Below are 27,713 nucleotides of genomic sequence, written 5' to 3'. Positions count from 1 at the left end.
GCCATATAGTCACTGATAATTCTTTCACCAAGAAGATTCTTAATTAAATTGCATTCAAATCGAGCTGTTTAGATAAATGTTCAGTCTAGTTTCCGTATGGTAGTTCCAGTTGTTTCAGTGGGGAGGGGGGAGTGAGGGGAGCAAGGTGATCTAAAACATAAGGAGATTGAAAACAGGGCCATTTAACGTTAATGTAAATTCTATTTCAAGCACAGGTATTTCCTACTAAGATGTTACTTTTGTTTAAAACGACTAAATCATAGGTTTAACCATGATTATCTACACATCTTGGCTTCTAGAGCAGTGAAGTTTATTATATGAGAGGGGCCACTATATCAGAATCAGAAAAGCTCTTATGAATAGCTACCACACAAACTAATGTCAGAGAAGTGCAGAGAGCAAGTCTTCAAATAAACTGAAAAATAAAATTTTCTAGGTGCCGTTTTCATGTCTCCCAGCAAATTAGAGGTCGTACTCCTAGCAGCTTGTAAACCAGAAGCAGTTAGCCCATGGCCTCACATAAAAATGTAGCAGTCTGTTCCTCATATGCCACCTTCATATTTAACCAAGAAATAGCTGCTAGTTATATTTTTAAAAATAGAAGTCTATTTACTTTTCTTAATCTGTCTTGCAAATTGCAAATATTTCTGACCCTCCACCCTGCTCCCATATTTTTCTTTTGTGTTTGATACAAGTAATGAATCTTATAGATTGGTTTTGGACTGTCAGAAGGATATAATATAATGTAGTTTACTGACTGGTTGCTTTCCAGATGTCTACATGGATTGAAAACTGGATTACGGTATTTAAGATACAAACTCGGCCCTTGCTTGTTGCAGAAGAATACTCCTTAGTTAAACCACAAACTCATACAAATAAGGCTCTCATCTTAAAGCAACAGATTTTTCAGCTGATCTTTGAAAATGAGTTCTAAAGTTTCACGTTGTAAATGTTTTTTCTTAATTATGTTTGTATATAACAGACAGAAAAATTATTTTGCTATGGGGTTAAAATAGGAGAAATAGGCAAAGGCAAGTGGAAGAGGGGCTACAAGTTTCACAGTTAGATTTAAAAAAAATATACATTCTAAACAGAGTAAGCCACAGATGTGACTATATAGTGGTATTTAAAGATATGGATCTCTAATATTTATGACTGCTCATCTTATGTAACCACAAAGTAAAAAAAAAAAAGAAAAAAAGAATTGTATTTTGTGAAACCATATTAAACACTGTGCATGCTTTATCTACACCTTTCCTTCTTGGAAATAAATACAAATTCAATTAAATGAACTTCATGTAGTTTATAAACAAAACAGTTTGATTAAGGGATGTTATGGCAAAATATGTCTTATGCAGACTTTCACTTAATTGCAATTGATCTATATGTCTCAGTATATTACACAATATGCTTTATAACTTCTAGGCCGTCTCAGGAAAGCCAAAACAAACATAGCCTGCTAAAATTATAGAATTTTTGATAGTTTTATTAATTTTGATATTACATAAATGTACAGTGCTCATGTTTTCATGGTTGCCCTGTATGGTAAGAAACTATGCGGTAGATTACATTTTGACAAAATGAGCAAAATACTGTTTTTTGCCTTACCCTGTTAGGCAGTTTTTCTAATTAATTGAAATATCAGAATAAGTAATCTTACATATTTATATTTATTTGGTATTCATGAATAAGATAACTGCTCTCAAGGTAATATAACCCTCAGCAAAATAAAAATTTCTTAATCTTTTTCTTAATTTAAATAGCATAGCAATAATAATTATTATACAAGAGGCTGGTAGAACTGTCTATTATTAAGGTTGCCAAACATTTCCCATTCTATGGCTATTTCAGTTATTTGTAACTTTGCCCAACTTTAACATTTGAACTGAAATTTTCCATGCTGAGTATCTGTCTCAGGCTGAATTTTTTTGGAAAAGTTCTGCCAAATGGTTCATCCATTTCTAAGAACAAGGCTAGGAAAAATACTTGTCATTTGACAGCAAGAGTCATATTAGTATGTGGCTTCTGCCTTTTGCTCTCCCCATGAAAATCAACCAGATTTACATGAGTTATGTCTTTGAACATGGCAGTTAACATATGCCTCTTCTGTGCTCTCCATGTTCCTGATGCCCAGGCAACAAGGAGGAGAAGGATGAATCTGCTTGGCTGAAATTCAGAGGACCGAGAAGCAGAGAGAAGTGGCCGAGACGTGGTGTGGGGAAAATGGGAGAAAAGGGGACAGACAGGCTGCTGAAATGGGGGACAGGGGCAGAGAGGGGAAATAAGATCTGGCTGCAAAGGAGTACAGGCTAGAGGTGGGGCATAAAGGGTTGTTACCACTAAGACACGCTCCCCTCCATAACCTGGAGTAGAACCCAGAATTCCTGAGTATCATCATCCCTCTGCTGTCAGCAACTATCTGTGAAAACCCACTGGCAGTGGGGGTAAAGACTTGGGACTAGGAGTCAGGAGGGGAGAAGTGAGGACTCGCTGAGCAAGGAGACTGGGATACGGATGAGAAGCGTAAGGAGTGGAGATGGGGACAGGCTAGGTGAGAAATAGAGGTGAGGAAGAGACAGGATATGGGGATAAGGACAAGTTAGAGGAAGTGGGGCAGAAGGAGTCATGGTTGCGGAAAGTGGGTAGAAGAGTCTGTGCCCACTAGAGTACGCTTCCCTCTAGACCATGGAATGGAACCCAACATTCCTAAATCTCACTATTCCTTAGCTGTCAGCAGTATCTGTGAAACTCACTGGCAGAGTGTCCCATCCTCTCCCTCATGCTGGTCCACACAGAGGATAACAACTTGCTATTGCAGTCAGTTACTATGTTATTGGCAGAGATCTTTATGGTGGATCTGAAGGTTCCAACCCTGTTGATGAATCATGTGGGTTTCAGTATGATGTCACATAATTGAATTTGTTTTTTTTTTTTCATTTTTTTTAAACTAGGAAACTACATGCAAAAAAAACCGAAACAAAAGACAACTCCTCCACCCCCAACCTTAAAGGAACATTCTAAAGCCCACAAAGTCAAGCACGGAAAAGTTAGGAAATGCCAGAAATAAGGTTGCCTGTGTGAACTCAATTCGGCCCCCTTGTGCATATGTAATGGGAGGTTTACACATGTGCATTATGATACAGTCTTTATTTTCTTAACCAAATACTAGTTTTTTCCACATTCAAATTCTGCTCTGAAGAATTTCCTTCTGGGCCTTTCTGTGGTGCTCTCCACTATAGTTATTTCCAGGGGGAGGGATAGCTCAGTGGTTTGAGCATTGGCCTGCCAAACCCAGGGTTGTAAATTCAATCCTTGAGGGGGTCATTTAGGGATTTGGGGCAAAAATCTGTCTGGGGATTGGTCCTGCTTTGAGCAGGGGGTTGGACTAGATGACCTCCTGAGGTCTCTTCCAACCCTGATATTCAATTATAAGTATTAAGGATGTAATTTTCACAACACCCCAGTGAAATTAGGGGGGTGGTGGTGGTATCTTCATTTTACAGATGGGGACCTGAAGCACAGAGTGTCTGGTCAAAAGTATCTACTAATTTTGCGTGCCCAATTTGAAACACCCAGGATCTGATTTTTGGGAGTATGTCACATTGTATTACACTTTATATATGTTAAAAAAAATAGCTTCTGTTGATTTCGTGTGCAGCTGTTCTTGTTCTCAGCACTTCTTGAAATCAAACCCTGGGGTCTCAAGTTGTGCACCCAGAAAAAAACCGAATACACAATCAGTAAGCAGTATTTAGGCACTCATCCTATAAAGATTTAGGGCTTGTCTTCATGTATATTGGTGCAGCTGTAGCATTTTAGTGAAGACACTGCTATGCTGATGGGAAAGCTTCTCCCATTGGTGTAGTTAATCCACCTTCCTGAGAGGTGGTAGCTATATCGACTGGAGAAGCTCTCCCTTTGATATAGCACTGTGTACATTGAGGGAGAGGGAGTTAAGTCGGTATAACTTGTTTGATCCACACTACTGAGCGACATAGTTATACCAATATATGTCTGTAGTGTAGACCTGACCCCAGGTACGTGCTTAAATTTATACACTTGGATTAGTCTCAGTGAAGTCAGTAGGATCTCTCACTTGGACTAGTCTCAGATAAGTCAGTAGGACCTCTCATTGTATGTAAAGTTAAGCAAATATCTTTGCAGGGCTGGAGCCAGAATGTGCATCCTTCTACTCCAGGCTTTTTCTAGAAAATAAGACCTTTAATTACCATATATTTAAAGCAGCTTCAGTATAGTACCTTTCTTAAAAATACCAAATGCATATATAATAAATAATTTGAATGTCAAGAGTCGTCATAGTTTTCCTGATCACAAATAAAGTCCTCCCAATAATTTAATTGCCCTCTCATTTTGAATTTCTATAAATTTAGAATGAAATTCCACTCAATTACACAGGTGTAAATTCAGAGCAACTCCAGTGGAGGTAGTAGATATATATCGGTATAACGGAGCAGAATTTGCCCTTTAAAAATTATGCAAATAATTCAGTCCTTTAAAATTTCACATCAACACCATTTATAAATCGAATTCATGTTATTAGGTTTGCTGCAGCATCTCTAGATTCTGACATAACATGGATGGATAAATGGGATAATATGTAATTTATTATTTTAAAGTTGCTGAGAGATGATTATTCATTATATATCGCATAAGTATTAATTTCTAATATGCACATTTAATTTAGGTAACTAATTATTAAATACATATGATTATTCAGTTATGAGTAAAGAATTGCCAGAGTGTTTCTTACATTCAGGATGTATTGAGGAGAGTCATTGGGTTAAATCGTCTCCTCCTGTGGAAAACCCACAGCAAAAATAATGCCTCAAAAACTCAACAAGTTCACACTTGTGAAGTTGCTGCCCCCTTTTGCTGTCATTGGAGAGTGTATAGCTGCACAGAAGGGCTACAAGCATGTCCATGAGACTCGGTGCAGGCCAGGGTCCTCTGGAGAACACCGCCTCCAACCCCACTGTTCCCAGGGCATTATGCTGTCTGTCTTCTGTGGGGTGACCAGACAGCAAATGTGAAAAATTGGGATGGGGATGGGGAGTAATAGAAGTCTATATAAGAAAAATACCCAAAAATCGGAACTCTCCCTATAAAATCGGGACGTCTGGTCACCCTATCTCTCTGTGTTGCTCTGTGTCTCTGCCATTTTCCCTAGCATTATGATTCATTCAAGAGCTGTGCTGCTAATGGCTCTACCTTTATCTGTACTTCCCCAGGAGGGATAAAGCAGCCTTGACACGACTGCTTTTTTCTGATGATGTTACTAACAGTAATCCAATGGATATTTTTGCACCTAATAACATGTCATGTAGCTGCTCTGTGGTTCTGTGTCTGCCTGAACTTTCAAGGCCTGTACCATCTTGTGTTGTTGTTGAGCGGTTTGTGATTAAGGCAGGGAATAGGGACTTGGGAGATCTGATTTCTGTTTCCAGCTCAGCTCTATGCTCTTGGGGAAATCACTTAATCACTCTGCACCTCCATGCCCCATTTATAGAATGGGGATAATACCTCACGGGAGTGACTGAGAATAAATGTGTCAATGTCAGGGCCGGCTCCAGGCACCAGCATTCCAAGCAGATGCTTGGGCTGGCAATCTGCAAGGGGCGGCAGTCCGTGTGTGTTTGCCACCCTAAGCAGTGCGCTGAATTGCTTCTGCGAACGGCAGAGGCAGTCCGTGTGCTGTTAGGGCAACATGCGCGTTTCCATGGAGGTAGCAATTTGGTGGCAGCTTGTCTTCAGCCGGAAGACAGAAGCCGCCGAATTGCCGCTGTGGGCAACTAAACATAGAAGCTGCCGCCGAATTGCTGCCGCCGCGGAAACACACGTGCTGCCCTAACAGCACATGGACTGTCTCTGCTGTCCGCAGCGGCAATTTGGCGCGCTGCTTGGGGCGGCAAAAACAGTAGAGCTGGCCCTGGTCAACATATGTACAAATATACCAGGATGATGAGCACCAAAGAAAATCTTACTTGTAGCAGTTTCTTGTTTCTGACCCTGGGGTTTGGTCCCCTGTTTCTAGTATTTGTTTTTGAGGAATGAGAGAGACACTTTGTCTGAATCCGGTGTTCACTCATTCAGCTTTTCCTTTAAATACTTACTTTTCAAGGAAAAAAGGGTTGATATGAAATTCCTTTCATTTTTTGGATGTTTTTAGTCCTGAGGATGACTGACATAAAATTTTTGTATTTAATATTAACTATTATACAAATACAAGTGTGTACTTAAAATTTTATACATGTAAATATTAGTAAATTGGATTTTCTTTTTTTAAAAAGGGAAGAAAAATGATGCCATTAAATAAATTTCTAGTATTTTTGCTTATGTCAAGTAATTTTTTTTTAAGGTCTGTCCATAGTACTGCAAATCCTGTTGGGTGGCAGGTGCAGTTAACCACATCACAGAGCTTCAGTTCTATATTTATAACCAGATTTTTTCTACTTAAAATTATACTTAGCAAACAGTTAAAATTTTAAACTAATATTTTGCTTCTAATGAGCAGTTGGGAAAGGTTTTCCATCACAAAGCATAATGTCAAATGAAAACTATCTACATATAGTGTTAAGGTTGTGAGGCAAACTAAGCAGCAAGGAAATTCAGTGTTATAATAATCCTGTATTAATGCATTTCAAAATTATTTAAAGGAAAGCCATGGAACTATAGCCTTAGTTAATTAAGACTCTGAGAGTTTTCACTTCACTTTTACTAACATGTCTACTTATACAACAACTATAATATTAATTTTATGTTTAAATTTTCATAGCAGTTTTACCTAACATGACATTCTCTAAATACGTCTCCAGTAGCTTATAAAGACACTGAAGCAAGGGCGTGTGGGGGGCTGGGCACAGAAGATAAATGCCTATTTGTGATTTTTTTTAATTGACTGTTTTATATACCGTAGATGAACAATTTGAAAGTGTCACATGGTGCATTCCACAAGTAAACCTCAGCATGCATATACAGATATTAAGTAAGGTGACCAATACCCAGGTCCAGGGCCGGCTCCAGACCCCAGCATGCCAAGCGCGCGCTTGGGGCGGCATTTTGCCGGGAGGGCGGCAGGCGGCTCCGGCGGACCTTCCGCAGTCATGCCTGCGGAGGGTCCGCTGGTCCCGCGGCTCGGGTGGACCTCCTGCAGGCATGCCTGGGACGTGCTTGGGGCGGCCAAATTCCTAGAGCCGCCCCTGCCCAGGTCATGACTTGATCTCTGAGTCAAGAGACAGAAAAATACAGTGCAAGAGTATTGTGTTGTACCTTCTCAGAATCCGTCTGTCCAGTTTCCACATATGCAAAAAGAAACAATTTTTTAAAAATCAGCATGTTAACGAAAGATATGTTTGGTATGCATAGTAAAACTTGTAAAAATTAGTAACTGTACAGTTGTTGCTTTTACAAAAAAAAATACTATCTTGGCAGTTATCATTTTCCCCTCTAAAGTTGTTAGACTATATTATGGACTAATTGTTTGTCAAGTTTTATTTTTTTAATCAAAGTCCTTTTTGAGTTTTATATGACAGCAGCAAAACATCTAAACCTGTCAAGCTTGTATTCTTCCTCTCCACTGAAAACATTCAAATTTTAAAAGAAAAAATCTCGTGCTGCATTAGTTGTGAATCAGATATGACACATTTTGGCCTACAGTAATCTTTTTTTAGAAATAATTGTTTAGAAAATTGGAATTTATAATAGTATTGCTCTGTCAGAAATTTAATTATAGAAATGCAAAAATCTGTTTAAATGAAAGGGACTATTAGCTATTACTACCTGAGTGGTGACTATGGAGAGTATAATATATTCTCGCATTGCATAGAGATTTTTCCTATGTATTAATTCTGGCTCAAACACATAAGGGTGTTTGAAGATGGCCCCATTGAAGATGAACTTCCATTGACTTGTATTTTTGAAATGTAGAAAAGTGGTGTAATCATGTTTGGGAATGTTCCCTCCTTGTTATCCATATTTAAACTACCTCACTATATATACAGTGTATGTTCAACTCTCCTCTTTTTCAGTAAAGAGATCCCATTCAAAAATAAACTGAATGATTGGACTAGTATAATTTTTAATGAAAATATTACTGTAAAACTTGAAATATTTTAAAATGCATATATTATCTTTTTGGATAAGTGTCTGTGAAATTAGAGAACTATAGAATAATTTGTACTTTCATTAACAAATATGTAATAAGAATAATTTTGCAAAAAATAATGTGCCTCAGAATATTTCAAATTAAACACAGTAATGCAAGAGGATATCTAAGGTGAAAGATGTTTGTGTAATGCTAAACATAACCAAAGAAACTGTGGTTTTAGCAAAGGTACCATTGCTCTATTTTATCAAGTGCCAGAAGTTGCATAATGAAAGTCTTTCATTTTGGGGGGGAAAAAAAGTAGAGAAAAAAAAAACACACAAAAATGCCACCCAGCTGGTAGAGATCTTCCTAATTTTTACCTGATTGTATTTCTGAAGAAATATGGCAGAGCCCTCGTAAATTTTCAACATGAACTGCATTTTTGTTGCCAATTTCCATATCCTTTTAAAAGTGCTGAAGCGTGCATTTGCTATTTATGTTTGCAGTAGACTGAGTACACTTTTACTATTTGTGGTTTTAGAAATTGGAAACAACCAAACAGTGGTGCTATGGTCTAAAAAAATAAATTTTAAACAGCTGTGGGACAGTATTTTTAGAATGGTAGAAGTCCTTCTAAAGACAGAGTTGTAACTGTGTCTTTCTGTACAAGGAATACTACAAATAAAAAAAAATCAGAACTCTATTGTGATTACACCTTTATTTGTTTTATTCTGGAATAATTTAACTAACATTAGACAAATTCTTTTTATTTTTTTGTTGGCAAATAAAACCAGTCATGTGAATACCATTGTGCCAAATCTTTTCAGGCTGTCCATTTAGATATTTGAACTAGTTAAAACAAGGCTGCTATTTATTTTTATATAGAGCTTTACATATTCATAGCATTTTAGCTAGCTACTGCTTCCAGTGCTCTTCTGGTATAGGTAAGTACATATGTACTACTTACAGATGGGATAACTGAGGCAAAGAGATGAAGAGATTTGCCCAAGGCCATGCAGTGAGTTAGTGGTAAATCCAGTATTAGAATTCTGAACCATCTGGCTTGACATCTAATGCTCCTTCCTATTGATCTCACTGCTTCTCAGGATACACTAATATTTAGGACTTATTAATAAAATGAGATACAATATCAATTGCTACTTCCTATGTCTCTTAATGGATACCCGGTAATACAGCCACAGATAACGACAACATACAGTGATTTTGGATTTGTGCTTATCTTCTGTTAGCATATTTCAACATGCTTATTTCCAGACGTTTGCAGTATACTGTAGAAAGTATACGACCTTTGAAAAACCCTCCCACCCCCCCAACCTGTTTAAATCTATTTTAACTGGGCCCAGATTGTTAGTTGAATGTTACAACTATTCATATGATCATACATTTAAGGGCAGAACGGGATCATTACGGACTTTTAATGTGATCTCCTGCATAACACAGGCAATTGTATTTTACCCAGTAATTCTTATGTTGATCCCAATAACTTGTTGAACTAGATCATGGCTCTTAGGAAGACAATCAGTTTTGAATTAAAAACCTCAGTTTACCAACCCTTGGTAAACTCGTCCAATAGTTAAACGTTATGAGAGAGAGAGAGAGAGACTGTGTGTGTTTGTGTGTATGCACGTGCACCTCTTCTTTCCAGATTTCTAGTTTGCAGACCCGTAGTATCAGATATTGTCTCCCTGTGTAGATACATATATTTTGCAATCCATATATCTTAACCCTTTTTGTATTAATCTAAATAGATTGAACTGTTTAAGTCCCTATTGTAAGACATGTTTTCCAAACCTCAAAACATTAATGCAGCTATTCTCTGAATCCTTCCCAATTTTTCAACATTTTTTTTTAACATGTGGACACCTGTCTCAACAATGCCAGTTAGGGTACATCTACACTGCAATTGGGAGTGTGCTTTCCAGCTCAGTTAGACACCTGCTGGCTGTGCTTGAGCTAGCACACTAAAAATAGTGTAGCTGGGATCAGCTTGGGCTTGCCGCCCGAGAACAAACCTGCTGCTACCCTTTGGCTTCATTGCTATTTTTGGCACACTAACTTGAGGAAAGTTAGCGTGTCTTTCCACCAGAGCTGAGAATCACCCATAGAAATGTCATTTCAGGGATCTCCTTTTTATGTGTCTGCTATTATCTCAAGTTCTTTATAGAGTTACTTCTTACCAGAATACAGTCCTCCAGTCCACCTATAACCTACATTCTTTGTTCCTAGATGTGTATCCTTTCATTTGGCAGCATTTGTTTGATTGCATTCAATTTACAGATGATCCAGATCTCTCTGTACTGCTGACCTGTCTTTATGTACTGTTTCACCAAGTTGTCATCTGTGAACTTTATCAACAGTATTCTCATATTTTCTTTGATAATGTATAAAAATATTGAATACCTCTGCTCTGAGAATCGATTTCTGCAGGGCACCAGTAGAAAGATCTATACTCTTTTGATGATTCACTGTGAATAATTATATTTTGAGATCAGTGAATTAACCTGATGGTGCTAAATATTGTAAACTATTTTACTTATTTTGTTAATTGTTATATGCCCTTGTGAATTTCAGAGTTAAGGAAAAATATTTATTACTAAAAGTAAACCTTGTTAGTAAACAGTAGATGATCTTTAGGAAGAAATATATTGTATGTTGATCATATTTGTAGTTAGTTCTGAACTAAGAGGTATTTCAAACACACAGTGTGAGGGAAGTATAGCAGGGTCTAGTAAGCCTAGAGAAATTCTGATATAAATTGCGTTCAGAAAAATGTCAGGAAGTGCATTTGGGAAGAAATAATTGTAAGCATCAGTACGATAACAGTATTTGACTATTTTAAAAGAGTGCCGGTAATTGGAATACACAGCTATGGAAGGAGTTAGCTAAGACCTCACAGTGTTGTAAAGAAGACTAATTTCAGTTGGGCCTGAGCATTAATACCCCTTAGGTACAGCCATGATAAGGGAGCACTTAGAATTCTCTGAATCTTGTAACTATAAAAAAGAAAATGAAAAAAGGCATGACCAACAAGAATTGTGGAAGTTAATAATGCATTTTGTATGCTGCTCCCTATGTGGTGTAACCCCCCATCTCATTTCACTAAGCACTATCCTCCTCATATTCAAATACCTCAGAAAGTCAACTTATTCAAACACAAGATGTGAGTTTATTATAATTAGCAGAACATTAAAATAATTGAAAAGGGGACCAGGGAAAATATAGAAATAATGTGATGCATTTATGAAGACAAATTGTAAACTTAATGTGAACAGTTAAAATGTGGTAATGCAACTTGATAAAGTATTTGAAATAAAACATAAAGGGGAGAGTTTTGTTAACTGTTAAAGGGTAGTATAAATATTTAATTAAAATTACTTAAGTTCTGACTGTTTAATATTTCCCTTTTATCTAACAGAGATCAATTAAATAATTGAAAACTTGCCATGGGACGTAATTGGTACACTAGCTCTAGAGGCGTTCAGAAGTAAACTACTGTTGATAAAACATTTACTCTCCATTTGCATCCAGATGCGCTCTGAGACCAAAATGATTTTTAGGGCGTGGTGGCGTGAGATTTATAAGACTCTCTCTTAGAAGAGAGTATCAGAGGGGTAGCTTAGAAGAGAAGCAGCTAACTAAAAGTCCTGAGGCTGTTGGGACCACTTTAATCCTTTCAGTTATCTTGGTAGGGCTCTAATAGAGTCTATCTGAATTTCTAGTCAGGATAAGAAGAAATTCCAAACCCTGTGCACAGCCACTACACTACTGCTTTAATTAGTGATTTAATTTCTTCTCTGAGTGCAGATGAAGGTTGTTGTTGCAGTGGACAACTAACTCCACCCTTCCTAGTGGTGATTAGCTCTCTTTAAATGTTGGAATGGAAGATTTTTCAGGTTCCTCCTCTGTCCTAGGACTTCTAGTTAGTTGCTTCTCATTTTAGGGAGTCTTATAAATCCAACACCAGCAAACACTATAAATCATTTTGGTTTCAAAGTGGATCTTGTTTATCCTTATGTTCCCCTGATTTATAGATTTTCTTTCTTCATATATCAAAAAGGTAAGGTTCTTACATCTGTTTAACTTGGCCACTCTCAAATGCATGATAATTTGTAGGTCAGTTAACCGTAATTTCCAGTTTCTTAAAAGGGATTATAGTAGCTTGATCTCTATTTACCACCTTTTAGATGTTCTAGGATGCTAATGATTTTTTACCTCTGAATTCAATAAGGTAATGAAGCCATTTCTCTGAAGGAATTACTCACTAAGTTAATTAATTTAGACTGTTCTCTTTTAGAACAGTCTCAGTTCTAAGGACCTTAGCTAAATTTGCCCCATAAATAGTTTTTTTTGGACAAGGTGTTGTTTTCTTTGGTCCAGAGGACTTCCTCTTTGAATTTCTGAGCTTTGACCATTTAAAATGTTGTGTGGTCTGTGGCCTGAGGGTTTGAAAAAGGGACCTTGCCCCTACTTTTTCCTGAGAAATAGCAACTGCAAACTTCCTTTTTCAAATACCATCTTTTTGGATTTCTTCTAAGAGTTAGCCAGATGCTTGGATTGGGTCGTGGTTTTGAAAGACTTGGAGGAGTGGAAGGTGATCAGGAACAGTCAACATGGATTCACAAAGCGCATATTATGCCTGACCAAACTGATTGCCTTCTGTGATGAGATAACTGGCTCTGTGGATATGGGGAAAGTAGTGAACGTGATATACCTTGACTTTAACAAAGATTTTGGTACAGTCTCCCACAGTATTCTTGCCAGCAAGTTAAAGAAGTATGGATTGAATGAATGGAATATAATGTGGATAGAAAGCTGGGTAGGTCATCAGGCTCAACAGGTAGTGATCAACGGCTCGATGTCAAGTTGGTAGCCAGTATCAAGTGGAGTGCCCCAGGGATTGGTCCTGGGACCAGTTTTTGTTCAACATCTGCATTAATGATCTGGATGATGGGATAGATTGTATCCTCAGCAAGTTCGCGGATGACACTAAGCTGGGGGGAGAGGTAGATATGCTGGAGGGTAGGGATATGGTCCAGAGTAACCTAGATAAATTGGAGGATTGGGCCAAAAGAAATCTGATAAGGTTCAGTGAGGACAAGTGCAGAGCCCTCCCCTTAGGATGGAAGAATCCCATGCACTGCTACTGGCTGGGGACCGATTAGCTAAGCAGCAGTTCTACAGAAAAGGATCTGGGGATTACATTGAATGAGATGCTGGATATGAGTCAAGCTAGATATGTTGCCAAGAAGGCTAATGGCATATTAGGCTGCATTACTAGGAGCATTGCCAGCAGATTGAGGGAAGTGATTATTCCTTCCTATTCGGCACTGGTGAGGCCTCATCTGGAGTATTGTGTCCAGTTTTGGGCCTCCCACCACAAGAAGGATGTGGACTAATTGGAGAGAGTCCAGCGGAGGGCAATGAAAATGATTAGGGGGCTGGGGCACATGACTTATAAGGAGAGGCTGAGGGAGCTGGTCTTATTTAGTTTGCAGAAAAGAAGCGTGAGGAAGGATTTGATAGCAGCCTTCAACTACCTGAAGGGAGGTTCCAAAGAGGAGGGAGCTAGGCTGTTTTCACTGGTGGCAGATGACAGGAAAAGGAGCAATGGTCTCAAGTTGCAGTGGGGGACGTCTAGGTAAGATATTAGGAAAAACTATTTCACTAGGAGGGTGTTGAAGCACTGGACTGGGCTACCTAGGGAGGTGGTGGAATCTCCATCCTTAGAGGTTTTTAAGGTCCGGCATGACAAAGCCCTGGCTTGGATGATTTAGTTGGTGTTGGTCCTGCTTTGAGCAGGGGGTTGGAAGAGACCTCAGGGGGTCATCCAGTCTAACTCTAATCTTCTATGATTTTGTAATCCTATGAAGAATGGATAGGGTACTGGCCTTGGATCCAGGAGGCCTGATTTTTATTCCCAATTCTACCATTGACGTGCTTTGTGATCTTGGGTAAATCGCTTAACTCTTTTTGCCACAGTTTACCCTGTCTATAAAATAGCTTTGTGATCGACGCACAAAATATATACGATGCACAAAATATACATGATTAATGATAAAAGGTTTAGAAAACATGATCTATGAGAAAGGGTTAAAAAATTGGCATGTTTATTCTTGAGAAAAGAATACTGAGGTGGGGCCTGATAATAGGCTTCAGGTATGGTAAGAGCTGTTGTAAAGAGGACTGTGATCAATTGTTCTCCATGTTCACTCAAGGTGGGACATGAAGTAAAAGCGGAGATATTTAAGTATTAGGAAAATTCTTTATAACTATAAGGATAGTTAAGTATTGAAGTGTGTTTCCAAGAGAGGTTGTCTAACCCCATCACTGGAGATTTTTAAGAACAAATTAGACAGATACCTGTCAGGGGTGGTCTAGGTATACTTGGTTTTGCCTCAGTGCAGGGTGCTTGATTAGATGACCTCTCGGGGTCTCTTCCAACTGTACGTTTCTATGATACTATAGAAAGGGCTAGGGTTGTTTGTTTATTATTATTAAAGTGCAAAGTATAATTATAAAGTTTTATTATTTTAATCTTCATTACTGACTAGATTCTGACTTGTATTTTTTAAATGTTCATAATTACTGTATAGATTTGTATTTTATTTTTTAATGGTGTAACGAAGAGATGTTTTAAAATATCAGTGTTTTCAGTATAGAAACAACAATATAGTAGTACATCAGTAATCTCATTGAATTGCATCAGAGGGGTAGCCGTGTTAGTCTGGATCTGTAAAAGCAGCAAAGAATCCTGCGGCACCTTATAGACTAACAGACGTTTTGGAGCATGAGCTTTCGTGGGTGAATACCTACTTCGTCAGATGCAAGTAGTGGAAATTTCCAGGGGCAGGTGTATATATGTGTATATATGTATATATGTGTGTGTATATATGTATATATGTGTGTGTATATATGTATATATATACAAGCAAGAAGCAAGCTAGAGATAACGAGGTTAGTTCAATCAGGGAGGATGAGGCCCTGTTTTAGCAGTTGAGGTGTGAAAACCAAGGGAGGAGAAACTGGTTTTGTAGTTGGCAAGCCATTCACAGTCTTTGTTTAATCCTGAGCTGATGGTGTCAAATTTGCAGATGAACTGAAGCTCAGCAGTTTCTCTCTGAAGTCTGGTCCTGAAGTTTTTTTGCTGCAGGATGGCCACCTTAAGATCTGCTATTGTGTGGCCAGGGAGGTTGAAATGTTCTCCTACAGGTTTTTGTATATTGCCACTACTAATATCTGATTTGTGTCCATTTATCCTTTTCCATAGAGACTGTCCAGTTTGGCCGATGTACATAGCAGAGGGGCATTGCTGGCATATGATGTCATATATTACATTGGTGGACGTGCAGGTGAATGAACCGATGATGGTGTGGCTGATTTGGTTAGGTCCTGTGATGGTGTCGCTGGTGTAGATATGTGGGCAGAGTTGGCATCGAGGTTTGTTGCATGGATTGGTTCCTGAGCTAGAGTTACTATGGTGCGGTGTGCAGTTACTGGTGAGAATATGCTTCAGGTTGGCAGGTTGTCTGTGGGCGAGGACTGGCCTGCCACCCAAGGCCTGTGAAAGTGTGGGATCATTGTCCAGGATGGGTTGTAGATCCCTGATGATGCGTTGGAGGGGTTTTAGCTGGGGACTGTATGTGATGGCCAGTGGAGTCCTGTTGGTTTCTTTCTTGGGTTTGTCTTGCAGTAGGAGGCTTCTGGGTACACATCTGCCTCTGTTGATCTGTTTCCTTATTTCTTCGTGCGGGTACTATAGTCTTGAGAATGCTTGGTGGAGATTTTGTAGGTGTTGGTCTCTGTCTGAGGGGTTAGAGCAGATGCGGTTGTACCTCAGTGCTTGGCTGTAGACAATGGATTGTGTGGTGTGCCCGGGATGGAAGCTGGAGGCATGAAGGTAGGCATAGCGGTCAGTAGGTTTTCGGTATAGGGTGGTGTTAATGTGACCATCACTTATTTGCACCGTGGTGTCTAGGAAGTGGACTTCCCGTGTAGATTGGTCCAGGCTGAGGTTGATGGTGGGGTGGAAGCTGTTGAAATCGTGGTGGAATTTTTCCAGAGTCTCCTTCCCATGGATCCAGATGATGAAGATGTCATCAATGTAGCATAGGTAGAGAAGGGGCGTGAGTGGACAAGAGCTGAGGAAGCGTTGTTCCAGGTCGGCCATAAAAATATTGGCATATTGTGGGGCCATGCGGGTGCCCATAGCGGTGCCACTGATCTGGAGATATATATTGTCATCAAATTTGAAATAGTTGTGTGTGAGGATAAAGGCACAGAGCTCAGCAACCAGTTGTCCTATGGCATCATCAGGGATACTGTTCTTGACAGCTTGTATTTCATCTGTGTGTGGGATGTTTGTGTAGAGAGCCTCTACATCCATGGTGGCCAGGATGGTGTTTTCTGGAAGGTCACCAATGCATTGTAGTTTCCTCAGGAAATCAGTGGTGTCACGGAGATAGCTGGGAGTGCTGGTGGCATAGGGTCTGAGTAGAGAGTCCACATATCCAGACAGTCCTTCAGTGAGAGTGCAAATGCCCGAGATGATGGGGCATCCAGGATTTCCGGGTTTGTGGATCTTGGGTAGTAGATAGAATAACCCTGGTCGGGGCTCTAAGGGTATGTTGATTTGTTCCGGTGTTAGTGTAGGGAGTGTCCTAAGTAGATGGTGCAGTTTCTTAGTGTATTCCTCAGTGGGATCTGAGGGAAGTGGCCTGTAGAATTTGGTATTGGAGAGTTGTCTGGCGGCCTCCTTTTGGTAGTCAGACCTGTTCATGATGACAACAGCACCTCTTTTATCAGCCTCTTTGATTATAATGTCAGGATGGTTTCTGAGGCTGTGGATGGTATTGCGTTCTGCACGACTTAGGTTATGAGGCAAGCGATGTTGTTTTTCCACAATTTCTGCCTGTGCATGTCGGCGGAAGCATTCAATGTATAGGTCCAGACCAGGGGTCTCAAACTCAAATGACCCCGAGGGCCGCATGAGGACTAGTGCATTGGCCCGAGGGCCGCATCACTGACACGCCCCCTTGCTGCCCCTGGCCCCACCCCCAATCCACCCCTTCCATGAGGCCCCGCCCCTGCCCTGTCTCTTCTCCACCTCCTCTCCTAAGCGCGCGCAGTTTTAATAAATATATACACTCAGTAATGCACCTCACTCAAAGGACAAAACACGCACTTAGATTTACTGCCTAAGGCTCTGGGAGGGAGTTTGGGTGGGGGAGGGGGTCTGGATGCAGGCTCTGTGCTCGATGCAGGCTCCAGGCTGCGGCAGGGGGTGGGGGTGCAGGCTTTGGGACGGAGTTTGGGGATAGGAGGGAGTGCAGGGGTGAGGGCTGTGGGGCCTGAGGGCGAGGGGTACATGATGCAGGAGGGGGCTCAGGGCTAGGGAAGAGGGTTGGGCTGTGGGGTGAGGGCTGTGGATGAGGGGTTCATGATGCGAGGGGGCTCAGGGCTAGGGAAGAGGGTTGGGCTGTGGGGTGAGGGCTGTGGATGAGGGGTTCATGATGCGAGGGGGCTCAGGGCTAGGGAAGAGGTTTGGAGTGTGGGGTGAGGGCTGTGGATGAGGGGTTCATGATGTGGGGGCGCTCAGGGCTGGGGCAGAGGATTAGGGTGCGGGGGGATGAGGGGTTCATGATGTGGGGGCGCTCAGGGCTGGGGCAGAGGATTAGGGTGTGGGGGGATGAGGGCTCTGGCTGGGGCTGAGGATTAGGGTGCAGGGGGATGAGGGGTTCATGATGTGGGGGTGCTCAGGGCTGGGGCTGAGGATTAGGGTGCGGGGGGAATGAGGGCTCTGGCTGGGGCTGAGGGTTTGGGGTTGGAGAGGCTCAGGGTAAGGGAAGCCTGCCTTGCCAGTACTGGCGGAGGGCAGGCACTAGGACCCTGCACCCTAATCCCCCAGCCCCCAGCGCTTCCCTTCCCCCCCCCCCCAGCCCGGCCCCGGCGGGTCCCGCTTCCCTTCCCCCAGCCCGGCCCCGGCGGGTCCCGCTTCCCTTCCCCCAGCCCGGCCCCGGCGGGTCCCGCTTCCCTCCCCCACCCCCCGGCCCGGCCCGGCCCCGGTGGGTCCCGCTTCCCCCCCCCCTTACCCGAGCGCGTCTCCGGCGGTCCCGCTCAAAGCCGCGTGGTGAGGGGGCGGGGCTGGGAGCTCCACGCCGAGCGCAGCGCTCAGCCCAGAGCTCCCAGCCCCGCCCCCTCCCCACGCGGCTCGGATCGGGGCGGGGCTCAGGCGCTCGGACGGAGACTCGGCGCTCTATGCGCCGAGGCTCCAGGAGAGGGGCGGAGACGGGAGCCTCCGCTTTTCTCTTGGGGGCCCCTGCGGAGCTCCCCTGGGGAGCTCCGCGGGCCGCAGGGAAGAGCTCCGCGGGCCGCATGCGGCCCGCGGGCCGCATGTTTGAGACCCCTGGACCAGACTGTCATTTCGACCCTCAGGAGGAGTCCATGTGGAGTTCTTCTTCTTGTGCTGTTGGTGGGAGTGTAACTGTGTATCAGTGCGCTGTTCAGTGTTGTCCTGAAAGTATTCTTTGAGTCGGAGACGGCGAAAGTAGGCTTCCAGATCGCCGCTGAACTGTATCATGTTGGTGGGGGTGGCAGGGCAGAAAGAGAGTCCTCGAGATAGGACAGACTTTTCTTCTGGGCTGTGTGTGTGGTTGGATAGATTGACGATATTGCTGGGTGGGTTAGGGGTACCACGGTTGTGGCCCCATGTGGCAGGTAGGAGTTTAGACAGCTTACAGTCCTTTTTCCTTTGTAGAGAGGTGAAGTGAGTAATGTAGATCTCCTGTCTTATTTTAGTGAAGTCCATTTGTATGGAAGTTTGGTTATTAATGAGAGTCTCCAGGTTGGAGAGCTCTTTTTTGATGTTTTCCTGTTTGCTGCATAGGATGCTGATCAGGTGGTTCCTCAGTTTCTTTGATAGAGTATGGCATAATCTCTCACTGTGGTCCGTGTAGTTTGTAGATAGCAGTGGATTTTTTACCTTTAGTCTAATTGGTATGATGTCCATCCGTTTGCATTTGGAAAGGAAGATGATATCTGTCTGTATTTGTGCAAGTTTCTTCATCAGGTTGATGGATTTCCACTCCATACGGCTAAATGCAGTGCCTTGCATGGTGTCAAGTATCAGAGGGGTAGCCGTGTTAGTCTGGATCTGTACTAACAATTGAATTGCATGGTCCCTATGTGATGTGCTCATTTTTGTCTGCTTTGGAAAATGTTTTTATTTTTTTGCGACCAGTGAAGTTTTAAAGATGGTGAAATTATAATCCCCAATTTTAATCTAGGCTGTAGTCTTGAAAAGTCAGTTTCATAAATGCATTTGAGTAGTATTTATGAAACTGACAGTTAATTAAATTGTATATTTTGTGTGCAGTGTGGCACAATTGCAGACTGCACCAAAAGAATCCATACAAAAACAAAAAGTGAAATTTGTAGGGTTTGGTCTCTGAAAAATAAAGACTAAAAAATTAAATGATCAAAATTAATTTTTGGTATACAAACACATAATCCAGTTTGAAATTAAAGGTAAAGGTAAATGTTCTATATATTGCTATAGGTAGAATTTTGGGATAAAATTAAATCTAAAACAACCATGTGTAATCATAAAGTAACAGATCATAAGAACGGCCGTACTGGGTCAGATCAAAGGTCCATCTAGCCCAGTATCCTGTCTACCGACAGTGGCCAATGCCAGGTGCCCCAGAGGGAGTGAACCTAACAGGTAATGATCAAGTGATCTCTCTCCTGCCATCCATCTCCATCCTCTGACGAACAGAGGCTAGGGACACCATTCCTTACCCATCCTGGCTAGTAGCCATTAATAGACTTACCTTCCATGAATTTATCTAGTTCTCTTTTAAACCCTGTTATAGTCCTAGCCCTCACAACCTCCTCAGGCAAGGAGTTCCACAGGTTGACAGTGCACTGTGTGAAGAAGAACTTCCTTTTATTTTTTTTAAACCTGCTGCCCATTAGTTTCATTTGGTGGCCTCTAGTTCTTATATTATGGGAACAAGTATATAACTTTTTCTTCTTCACTTTCTCCACACCACTCATGATTTTATATACCTCTATCATATCCCCCCTTAGTCTCCTCTTTTCCAAGCTGAAAAGTCCTAGCCTCTTTAATCTCTCCTCATATGGAACCTGTTCCAAACCACATCTGTACACAGTATTCAAGATGTGGGCAAACCATGAATTTATATAAGGGCAATAAGATCTTCTCCGTCTTATTCTCTATCCCCTTTTTAATGATTCCTAACATCCTGTTTGCTTTTATGACTGCCGCTGCACACTGATGTCTTTCCTGATTAGTTGTAGCTATATTAGCCCCCATCATATTGTATGTATAGTTGGGGTTATTTTTTCCAATGTGCATTCCTTTACATTTATCCACATTAAATTTCATTTGCCATTTTGTTGCCCAGTCACTTAGTTTTGTGAGATCTTTTTGAAGTTCTTCACATTCTGCTTTGGTCTTAACTATCTTGAGCATTTTAGTATCATCTGCAAACTTTGGCCACCTCACTTTTTACCCCTTTCTCCAGATCATTTATGAATAAGTTGAATAGGATTGGTCCTAGGCCTGACCCTTGGGGAACACCACTAGTTACCCTTCTCCATTCTGAGAATGTACCATTTATTCCTACCCTTTGTTCCCTGTCTTTTAACCAGTTCTCAATCCATGAAAGAACCTTCCCTTTTATCCCATGACAGCTTAATTTACGTAAGAGCCTTTGGTGAGGGACCTTGTCAAAGGCTTTCTGGAAATCTAAGTACACTACATCCACTGGATCCCCCTTGTCCACATGTTTGTTGACCCCTTCAAAGAACTCTAATAGGTTAGTAAGACACAATTTCCCTTTACAGAAACCATGTTGACTTTTGCCCAACAATTTATGTTCTTCTATGTGTCTGACAATTTTATTCTTTACTAGTGTTTCAACTAATTTGCCTGGTACTGATGTTAGACTTACCGTTCTGTAATTGCTGGGATCACCTCTAGAGTCTTTTTAAAATATTGGTGTTACATTAGCTAACTTCCAGTCATTGGGTACAGAAGCCGATTTAAAGGACAGGTTACAACCATAGTTAATAGTTCTGCAATTTCACATTTGAGTTCTTTCAGGACTCTTGGGTGAATGCCATCTGGTCCTGGTGACTTGTTAATGTTGAGTTTATCAATTAATTCCAAAACCTCCTCTAGTAACACTTCAAACCTCATTATCTCTAGCCTGCTTCTTGCTTGCATATATATACCTGCCCCTGGAAATTTCCAATACATGCATCCGACGAAGTGGGTATTCACCCACGAAAGCTCATGCTCCAATACGTCTGTTAGTCTATAATGTGCCTCAGGACTCTTTGCTGCTTTTACTTCAATCTGTGACAGTTTCTTAGATTTGTCACCTACAAAAGCTGGCTCAGGTTTGGGAATCTCCCTAACATCCTCAACCGTGAAGACTGAAGCAAAGAATCTATATAGTTTCTCCTCAATGACTTTATCATCTTTAAGCGCTCCTTTTGTATCTCAATCGTCCAGGGGCCCCACTGGTTGTTTAGCAGGCTTCCTGCTTCTGATGTACTTAAAAAACATTTTGTTATTACCTTTTGAGTTTTTGGCTAGCCGTTCTTCAAATTCCTCTTTGGTTTTTCTTATTACATTTTTACACTTAATTTGGCAGTGTTTATGCTCCTTTCTATTTACCTCACTAGGATTTGACTTCCACTTTTTAAAAGATGCCTTTTTATCTCTCACTGCTTTTTACATGGTGGTTAAGCCATGGCGGCTCTTTTTTAGTTATTTTACTGTGTTTCTTAATTTGGGGTATACATTTAAGTTAGGCCTCTATTATGGTGTCTTTAAAAAGCGTCCATGCAGCTTGCAGGGATTTCACTTTAGTCACTGTACCTTTTAATTTCTGTTTAACTAAACCTCCTCATTTTTGCATAGTTCTCCTTTTTTAAGTTAAATGCCACAGTGTTGGGCTGTTAGATGTTCTTCCCACCACAGGGATGTTAAATGTTACTATATTATGGACACTATTTCCAAGCGGTCCTGTTATAGTTATCTCTTGGCCAGCTCCTGCGCTCCACTCAGGACTAAATTCAGAGTTGCCTCTCCCCTTGTGGTTCCCCTTACCAGCTTCTCCGATAAGCAGTTATTTAAAGTATCGAGAAATTTTGTCTCTGCATTTCATCCTGAGGTGACATGTTCCCAGTTAATATGGGGATAATTGAAATCCCCCACTATTATTGAGTTCTTAATTTTGATAGCCTTTCTAATTTCCCTTAGCAGTTCATCATCATTGTCATTGTCCTGGTCGATAGCAGATCCCTAATGTTATATTCTTATTAGAGCATGAAATTACTGTCCATAGAGATTCTATGGAACATGTGGATTCACTTAAGATTTTTACTTCATTTGGCTCTACATTTTCTTTCACATATAGTGCCACTCCCCCCTCCCCCATGACCTGTTCTGTCCTTCCGATATGTTTTGTACCCCGGAATGATTGTGTCCCATTGATTGTCCTCAGTCCACCAAGTTTCTGTGATGCCTATTATATCAAGATACTTATTTATCACGAGTCACTCTAGTTCACCCATCTTATTGTTTAGACTTCTAGCATTTGTGTACAAGCACTTTAAAAACTTGTCACTGTCACTGTTTATTTGTCTGCCCTTTTCTGATGTGTCCGGTTCTTTGTGAATGTTTCTTGTCTGATCTGGCCCTTACATTATCCTCTTCCATCCTCTGCTCCTGACTGTAACCTAGAGAAACTCTATCAATAGACTCTCCTCTAAGAGAAGTCTCTGTCCAATTCATGTGCTCCTCTGCAGCAGTCGGCTTTCCCCCATCTCCTAGTTTAAAAACTGCTCTGCAACCTTTTTAATATTAAGTGCCAGCAGTCTGGTTCCACTTTGGTTTAGGTACCTTTCCTGTATAGGCTCCCCCCATCCCAAAAGTTTCCCCAGTTCCTAATGAATCTAAACCCCTCTTCTCTACACCATCGTCTGATCCATGCATTGAGACTCTGAAGCTCTGCCTGCCTACCTGGCTCTGCGCATGGAACTGGGAGCATTTCTCAGAAATCCACCATAGACGCCCTGGATTTCAGTCTCTTCCCTTGCAGCCTAAATTTGACCTCCAGGACGTCTCTCCTACCCTTCCCTATGTCATTGGTACCTACATGTAACACAACCATGGGCTCCTCTCCAGCACTACACATAAGTCTATCCAGATGCCTCGAGAGATCCGCAACCTTCGCACCAGGCAGGCAAGTCACCATATGGTTCTCCCGGTCATCACAAACCCAGCTATCTGTTTTTCTAATGATCGAATCTCCCATTATTAACACGTGCCTTTTCCTAGTGACTGGAGTTCCCTCCCCTGGAGAGGTATCCTAACACCATCTGGAATACCCTAACACCATTTGGAAGGAGGGTCCCAACTATGGGAAGGTTTCGCTCTCTCCCATTGACTGCTCTGCTTCCCTGGGCCTTTCATCCTCCTCAACAGCGCAGGTGGGCTGTCTGACCGGAGGTGGGACAACTCTACAGTGTCCCAGAAAGCCTCATCAACATACCTCTCTGCCTCCCTTAGCTCCTCCAGTTTCGCCACCCTGGCCTCCAAAGCCCGTACGTGGTCTCTGAGGGCCAGGAGCTCCTTGCACCAAATGCACACGTACGCCACCCACCCACAGGGCAGGTAATCATACATGCTGCACTCAGCACAATAAACTGGATAGCCTCCACTCTGCTGCTGGGCTTCTGCCTGCATTGTCTTCTGCAGCTACCTAGTTAATGGAAGGGTTTTGTTTAAATCAAGAAGTTTTGAATGTAGTTTAGTTTACAAGTTTTGAAGAACAGTAAGTGAACCTTGCCCCGTTTCCACTCCCTTTCCTAACTCCCTTGCGAAACTCCCTGTTAGCAGCCCTGGTCACTTGCACACTGCTTTATAAAGCCTTGGCCGCCTTGATAACCTCACCCATTGACTAAGGCTCAGCCAATTAACAGATCAAGTCAAGACATTTTATTGTATTAAAAGGAATATTTGGGATATAGGTTTTAATCTAAGAACATTTGTTATTTAAATATCTTGTATTAGAGGAAGAGAAGAAGAGACACAAGAGTGGGTAAAACATCTAGGATGATTCAGTTGCACATGCCCTTAATGACAGCCATCTTTTGTTAGGAGGGCTGCTATTTACCAATTCCTAACATCTGAAAGAGGTGCTGGGATTAGGCACTGAGTGACATGGCACTGCTCATTAAAAAGAAGACTGCAAAAAAAGCATCTCTTTGCCCTGCCCTCACAAGTATCTCATCCTAGCTCCCTTATAGGCTAATGGTTAGTGTAATGTTAGTGTGTTCAGGGGATATCAGGTAACTGCAAGGTTTTTGAGCCTCGTCAGGTTATACCAGGGACAAACTGGATTTGGAAATGTTTTCATGATTACCAACTACTCAGCATACCCAGTTGAGTGTGGTAATTAAATTAATGTATAACTTGTTTGTTTTTTCCACAAGCCCACTTAGTGTAGTATACTGGCAGCAGGGTTAGACTCCCCTTGAAGGGATAAAAGTTATTCAAGTGTGACTGTTGGTACTCCAAAATTGACAGAAATTGCTTCTGAGTAAGTATCAACACATCTTTTGTGCTTAAGGCAGTTGGATTTGCAGATACCCAGGCTCAGCTTGTGAAGTTTGGAATTTTCTTACCCAACAGCCTACACGAGGCAGCAAACCTTGGCGAGGCCTTTGGATGGTGTAGGCCTTGTGCTTCAAGACAGTAATTTAAGTATTAAAACACATTAAAATAATTTTGTAATTATCCCAACTGCATGTATTACAAGCCTAGGAAATTCAGAGTTAAGGTTAAATATAAAAGAAATTGAAATATTTTAAGATATGACAATGCACAGCTAAAGCACCCAAACAACATTAGCAGTGCCCTGTAGTGGTATCATGCGGAGGAAAAAAGAAAGCTAAAATTAAGTTTCAAAATCAGTGCATTTTTATTTAAATCTGGGACCACAAACACTAAAATACCTTAATCATAAATATATTTATATACTGTAATTGCATGGTGTCCAGTTCTTGGGTTTGCAGTGCTTGCATCTGGAATAATTGCAAGATTCTTGGGAGAAATTTTACCCTTAAATTCGTAAAATGTACACTCAATCTTAACTCAGTTTAATGTAGGATTTTTTCAGTCTAGGAATTTCCTTTTTTAGTTATTTACAATATTATACATAAACATTGAAGAAACTGTGACCCTATGATAACTCTAATAAATTGAAGATATGCAGTTAATCATTACAAAAAAAAAAAAAAAAAAAACCAACCCCAAACCAAAACCTTTAAGGCCAGATTTACCAGTACACACTGGCTGATTTGCACTACTCTAGAGCAGCACAAACCAGCCAGAGAATACTAGTGAATCCTGTCCTTAATTTCAGTGCTTGCAACTCTAGAACATTTACTAAGGGCTAGTCTACACTTACCAGCCGGGTCGACGCGGTGAGTTCGACTTCTCGGAGTTCGAACTATCGCGTCTAATCTGGACGCGATAGTTCGAACTCCGGAAGTGCCGCGGTCGACTCCGGTACTCCACCACTGCAAACGGCGGTGGCGGAGTCGACCTTGGAGCCGTGGACTTCGATTCCGCGGCGTCTGGACGGGTGAGTATTTAGAACTAGGGTACTTCGAATTCAGCTACGCTATTCACGTAGCTGAATTTGCGTACCCTAGTTCGACCCCGCTTCTTAGTGTGGACCAGCCCTAATAGTGATAGTGCCACTTCAGTGACATTTGAGGGCCAAGTAATCTGTCAATGTGAGCATGTTTACAGTCTCCTCATGCCAGTGATTTAATTTAACCAGTACATTTTCATCATACCAATTAATTGGAGAGGAAGGGTGATGAATGGCTGAGCTAACACTGAGGTAAGACTGGCCCACTTAATAGTGACCTGAGCTGCTGACCTGGACCATGTTCTGTTTTATTAGTCTACAATCATAATAGTTAGACACAATAACTAATAATCTAGTTTAGTTATAACCTAATTTCCAACGTTGGGTTAAAATAGCTAGTTGGGCCTAAGACATCGTTGAAAATGTGGGGGGATGAATTTATAGTTTCTCTTTATCCTAACCGGTTATCAAGAGACCTCATGTCCTGCCCTAGCTCCTGTAACTGAGGCATCCAAAAGGTGAAGAGATTATTCACTGATGCATTTGTATGGGTGGTGCAGATGTCATGCTGAGAGTATGGGCCCTTCTGCAATCAAACTGCCATTCTTTTCTAGTAGTCAGCTTGTTTTAGTCACCTGGGGGTGACTCTGCTTCCCAGTGGCATGTAGATTTTGATGCCATGATGTGCCTTATCCCTTCTAGTTGCCTAAATTTTGATGAAGCTTATTACATAATTTGCCCTCTAGTCTTTAATCAGGACATTGTGTGTTCACAAATGGTCATGAACAGATTCCTCAAAACTATGGGTCTGATCTTCCAACTTCTGCTGAAGTCAATAGGAGGTGATGTTACTCAGCAATTTTGAAGGCTTAGTCCCATGGTAGCTGCAATTCTTTGACAAAAAAAACTTTAAAAACAGACTCCAATGAGAAACTTCAGAACTAGAATTAATTTGCAAACTTGACACCATCAAATTTGGCCTGAATAAAAACTGGAAGTGGATGGATCATTCCAAAAAGTAATTTTCCCTCTTCTGATACTCACTCATTCTTGTCAACTGTTTGAAATGGGCCACCTTGATTGCATTGACCTCGTTAGCACCACAAAAGTAATTTTCCCTCCCTTGGTATTCACCCCTTCTTGTCAGCTGTTGAGAGTAGGCCACTTCAACCTTAATTGAATTGGCCTTGTTAGCACTGACCCCCCCCCCGACCCCTTTGTAAGGCAACTCCCATCTTTTCATGTGCTATAATATAGATATATATATTCTACGTACTGTATTTTTCACTCCATGTATGCCACTGTTTCAATCCCTGGTATGGTCATTGATCCATATTAGTTCTACTTTTATGCAAGTTATTTCCTGCAGACCTAGGAACTCACTGAATCAGCTGTGCTAAGTTTAAAAAACAAAAGCCAGTACATCAGGCCTACACCAAAGTGTTCAGAGCCCTGGCTGGGTTGATTTAGTTGGGGATTGGTCCTGCTTTGAGCAGGGGGGTTGGACTAGATGACCTCCTGAGGTCCCTTCCAACTCTGATATTCTGTGATTCTATAAGTCATCCACCCTGTGGCTCAAAGCAGTCTAAATCAATAAGGGTGAAAATGGGGATGACCAAGTTTTAGAAATTTGTATTTAGAAAAACATGGGTTATCCAGCAGGATAAACACATTTTAAACATATTTTCTACTCAAGGGAAAAAACTGTTCTGGTATACCTCTACTTTCAAAAAGCAATTGAAATTTTCTGTCCTGTATCCAGTGCTGCTGAATAGGTGGCGAGGTTTTGGATCTCCAGGAGGATACCCTCAACACATTTAAAAAATAAAAAAATGGAAACATTGTGAGGGCCACTGAACTAAGGTTTCCAGTACTAGGACAAGTAGAACAAT

At 41.4% G+C, this 27,713-nt stretch overlaps 2 protein-coding genes across 10 annotated transcripts in view; one reads left to right on the top strand and one right to left on the bottom strand.

Moving 5' to 3' along the window:
• RUNX2 (RUNX family transcription factor 2) overlaps nt 1-2,810 on the bottom strand; it is a 486,380-nt gene extending 483,570 nt beyond the window's left edge. Inside the window, exon 1 of the mRNA XM_045009227.1 lies at nt 2,754-2,810. The gene's annotated coding sequence lies outside the window, so the exon portion shown is untranslated. The remainder of the gene's footprint in view (nt 1-2,753) is intronic.
• Nucleotides 1-27,713, top strand: part of SUPT3H (SPT3 homolog, SAGA and STAGA complex component) — a 455,041-nt gene that overhangs the window by 159,820 nt on the left and 267,508 nt on the right. The gene's annotated exons all lie outside the window — the stretch shown is intronic.

The sequence above is a fragment of the Mauremys mutica genome, chromosome 3 (genome assembly GCF_020497125.1).
Source record: "Mauremys mutica isolate MM-2020 ecotype Southern chromosome 3, ASM2049712v1, whole genome shotgun sequence".
In the NCBI taxonomy this organism is placed as follows: Eukaryota; Metazoa; Chordata; order Testudines; family Geoemydidae; genus Mauremys; species Mauremys mutica.
This window is presented reverse-complemented; position numbering and strand designations above follow the sequence as displayed.